Below are 5,081 nucleotides of genomic sequence, written 5' to 3' on the forward strand. Positions count from 1 at the left end.
CTCCCCCCTCCCCTCTCCATAGAGCATGAACGGTGCTGTATGTACAGCATCGTTCATGCATCTTGCAGCCCCTTGTCGTTGGAAAGGATCGTGAAAGATCCTTTCCAACGACAAAAATTGCAAGTGTGTACGCAGCTTTAGTCACACCAGGGGTAGCTAAAACAATGATAATACTGTTACCTGGTTCGCCGGCATCCTTTGCAATCCCGGTGACGTCAGTGTGTGCAGCCGTTGTGTTGGGGGAGTGGCGGGAATTTCAAATTATTTTGTATTGAATGCAATATAAAATAATAGTACTGAAGGCAACACTGTGGATTTATGTTTAAAAGCAGTACATTGCCTTCCATTAAAATTATTTTTATAGTATAAAATACTAATATTTATTTTGTTAAAAACAAAATTTTAATTTATTTTATTTATATTATTTTGACATGATTTTGTGTTTCAAACTTGATTATACTCATACTAAATACATTTTCATTAAAAACAATGTATTGCTTTTAGACATAAATCCAGACAGAAATGAACCACCCAGGAGGTTAAATGACCCTAATGTATTTTACTACATTTTACTACAAAATTCTCAGCAAAAACAGAGAAGAAACATTAAAGAACTTGTGAAACAAGCATATCTTGCATATTTTGGTATTAAACTGGAGGACCAAGATAAATATTGGGCTCCCCATATTGTATGCAAAACTTGTGTCTAAGGCAGTGGAAAAATGAAAAACTGAAAAGTTTGAAATTTGGTGTACCTATGCCAAGAGCCCAAAAATCATCATGATTGTTATTTTTGTGCTGTGAATGAAAAGGTTTCAATCATTACAAGAAAAACAAGTGGGAGTAACCCACTTTGGAATAAGCAAGAGGACCTGTGCCGCATAGTGCCAATGTTCACATACCAGTGTTCGGTACACTCCCTGATATTCCTGTATCAGACATATAGGATATACAGGGGTTGGAATGTAATCCAGGAGTTAGCAGTGGAAGTGAATATGAAGGGAAGGGTTTCATCAAACATGCAGTTGTCCTAAAAGCTCAATGATTTAATACGTGACCCAAGTTTGTCAAAACAAGCATCTGAACTTTTAGCACCCAGGCTAAAAGAGAAGATCTTTCCGAGAACGGAAGTTAAAACAAATGGTTTACAGAACAAGAGAGGTGACACTCCTAGCACCTGTCAGTGAAGATGGAGACTTTGTGTACTGTTGTAACATCCCTGGACTATACTAGCCCATATGGGAGGTACCATAATACCGAGCAAAAGACTGGCGGCTTATCATATACAGTTCCACTCGAAGTTTGAAATCTGTTTTACTGCATAATGGCAACTGCTATGCATCAATTCCAATTGGTCTCTCAACAAAACCTAAAGAATATGAAAATATCAAAATGGTCCTACAAAAGCTTTGCTATCAACACCAATGGTCTATATGTGTTGAGTAAAAAATGGTGAAGATCCTACTTGGACAGCAAAGTAGATACACAAAGTACCCATGTTTCATCTGCTTGTGGGGTAGTAGAGCAAAGCAGGATCACTAGAAAAAAGTAACGTGGCCTCCAAGGGAAAACATGAAAAAAGGTGCCGCAAACATCATTCACGAGCCAATGATTGACAAGGAGAGAAGGGAAAAAAAAAAAAAAAAAAATCATGCTCCCTCCACTACACTAAAGTTGGGATTAATGAAGCAATTGGTTAGAGCTCTGAACAAAGACAGGGATTGCTTCAAATACATTTGTAGAATTTTCCCTGGATTGTGTACTGAAAGATTAAAAGCAGGAATCTTTGATGGATCCCAGATTCGGAAACGGATAAATGATTCAAATTTCACAAGTTACACGACTGATACTGAAGCTTCCTTCTGGAACAGCTACGTTAGGGTTGTCAAGAACTTCTTGGGTAACCATAAAGCACAAAATTATGAAGAATTAAGAACTGGTACAAAACTTGCTCTTAAACTTTAAAAATGCGGGTGCTACTATGAGCATAAAGGTACACTATTTCCATAGCAATTTGCAAAAATTTCCAGAAAACCTTGGCGATGTCAATGAGGAACAAGGTTTCATCAAGACAAAGGTGATGGAAGAAAGATATCAGGGCAGATGGGATGGAAACATGATTGTGAATGTCCTGATCATCAGCATAAGAGGAATATATATATATATATAAATATATTAATATATATATTATTATACTGAATATAGAATATATTGACATTAAGTATTTCAAAAACCTCATTTTGTATATGTAGACATATCTAGTTTATTCTTGCTTGTTTTTTCATGTTTTCTATGAGGTTATTATTGAGGTCATTATTTTAAAAACCTAGAGCCAATCTAGCAAAACTAATACCATATTTGGAATGTGCTTTAAACATAACCTAAAATGACAATGTGTTTGGCAAGAAAATGTTTGTTGATCAGTGTTATAGTTGACCCAGCTTACAACTTTTACAAACGGATATGTAGTGCAGCTCAAACTACCCCCAAGCACAACTGCCCTGGAAGGACGAAACAAAAAGAACAAGGAAAGATGACCGGTGGAACCTGGCAGGGCTGTTACGAGAAAAAAAAGTCTCAGAAAAACATGTATGTATGTATAAACAACATACACAGGGCTGCACAGTGCACCTGGCAAACAGGAAAGTAAGCCTAAAATAGAATGATTACAGAAATGTATGGCAAACTAATGTAGCACTCCTGTAGTATAGCAAGCTCCCAGTTTCTTGTACCTTTTCTAAGGCAGGATTAGGGTATGAATTACCAAAGATACCAAAGGTAGCTGAGGCAGATTGGCCTGGGGCTTGGCTAGGCCAGAGGGGCTTACAGACTGGACCCACAGAGTAATACACTAGATTCCCACTGGCTAAGGACTTGCCTTCAGCAGGGAGAAGTTAAAAGATGGGACTCTAGACAAAATCCTTTGGTGTTGAATTTGGGACCATTATACACAGAGGAATAAACTACGGAGGAGAAACGCTCCTCTTGTGCCTAACTATGGATTTAGGAGTCAGCGGGTATGATGCAGGTCAGCTGTCATGCTGACTATATGACATGCTTTTGAAGGTGGACTGCTGCTATTTTGATGTTCTGCTCCCCTAAACAATCTTTCCATAAGTACAGAGTTACAGAAAAACCCTTGATTAGCACAAGTCTTTGTGATTTCTTTGCCACATCACTATGAGGAACCTGGGCATAAACTGGCTACGCCTGCAGGCTTGCACATTGAACTAATAACTAGCAAGTGCGCCAGTTTTTTTTTTTTAACAGTATGAATATTAAAAAGCAGAATAAATAGCAGAGTAGTGCCAGTGTACAAATAGGGTGCAGTGATGACAAGTAAATAAGCGTGTGTTGGTGGGGTAGTGGTGAGTACCTACAAAATACAGGGGCAGTGAGTGAAAGTGTACATCCTTGCAGTGGGGAGTGGCAGCAAGTGAAAGTTTTGCATCTTTGATGGGATAGAGAAGTTCAATGCTAGGCACATTCAGAAGAAATAGATGCAGACAGTAAACCAAAAAAGGAGCAGACCTAAAGTGAATGAAAGCCAAAACTTTTTCCAGCTTTGCGTATAACAAAGAAAAAGATTAAATCCTCTATCAGGTTATTTTGTGGTGTTTGTGCCCCAAGAGATTTCTACTTCTAAAAGATGAATTCATTATGTAAAGCATGATGGGAAAAAGCATAAACTAAGCACTTATGCCTGTAAGATCTCAGGCTTGCCATGCAACGTTTTCTCCACATCTCCACAGTAAAATATGTAAAATATGTGGAAGCCAACATCCCACAGAGGACAATGAGAATTTGGATACAGAGGAACAGATAAAATATATTTTAGATGCTGAATTCCAGCTGCCAAGGTATAGCGATTCCCTTGATATTTTAAGTCAGACTTGCTAGCAGAAGGACAGTGTGATGTAGGTGTGAAATAAAAAAAATCTTTTAGCAACACGCTATAGCATTACGCAGACCCGCAAGGGTACTGACAACTATATGGCAGCCCGGCCCAAAAACCCCAGAGGTATGAGAGAAATCAGGCTAGACCGTACAATCACTCTGCAGGGAGCATACTGCATAGAGTAGTCCATGTGTACTCCCTGGGTGCCATGCAGGAGGAGGGCAGTCATAGTGATGTAAATGACAGAAAGCCACACTTGATGAAGATCCCCAAAACACTGAAATAACATCCATCTTCCAAGTGTGGAAACCGGGTATAGCCCCTAAGCAATGCTTACATTTCTTTTCGCATCCAATGCCTAAGCTTGAAGGCAGCAGTATAATTCACAGTTTTCTAATAGAATATTGTGTCTCTCAATGGAGCGAGAGGAAAAAAAAATAAAAAATCTAAAAACATTAATACTGAAATTATCCCATGCTCTTATTTTTCATGAATTAAGTTCAGACAATGTCTTTGCTTTCTCCAATCCATATAAGTTTCTCACTTGTATGCCCTGTGAAACCAATTTTGCAGATCACTGAAATAAAAGTGATGAATTAAAGTTTCCTTAAAAAGGGCCTTTGTTAAAGAGATTTAGAAAGACAGGCCTAAACTTTACAAAACATCAACTTACAATTATTTCTTGCCATGGTTCACCCTTGCAAGTCCTTTAAGGCAATCATTTACTGCTCTTTGCTGTCGCAGGTTGCACAAAATAACCCAGTATCCTATTATGTAGGCAGGGTTTGCATCCAACAACATATCACAAGAGGTTGTCACATATTGGAAGGGAAAAGCTGAACGGTCATAAGAACTTGAGGATAGGGTTTTTAGTTTGAGGTTAAATTACACCAGGGGCCTTGAGCCTCAGCTAGTTTTTCAAGATCATTTACAAAAATACATAATTACACTTCAGACCCTGAAGCTTTCTGCATTATCTTCCCAAACCGCTTATTCAGCTTTAAAATGGTGTGGACTGTGTCTTTTCTATGCTTGCCCTGAATAACTCCCCTACTCCTACTGCTTTCAAGTGCTGCTAAACAATGCATTAACTTCAAATGCATTCACTCCTTTCTTAGAACTCTATTTTTTTCAAATTAATGCAGTTTTAGCAAATGCTGAATAAAACTTCACAGTCAAAAAG

The sequence above is a fragment of the Pyxicephalus adspersus genome, chromosome W, assembly GCF_032062135.1.
Source record: "Pyxicephalus adspersus chromosome W, UCB_Pads_2.0, whole genome shotgun sequence".
Classification (NCBI taxonomy): domain Eukaryota; kingdom Metazoa; phylum Chordata; class Amphibia; order Anura; family Pyxicephalidae; genus Pyxicephalus; species Pyxicephalus adspersus.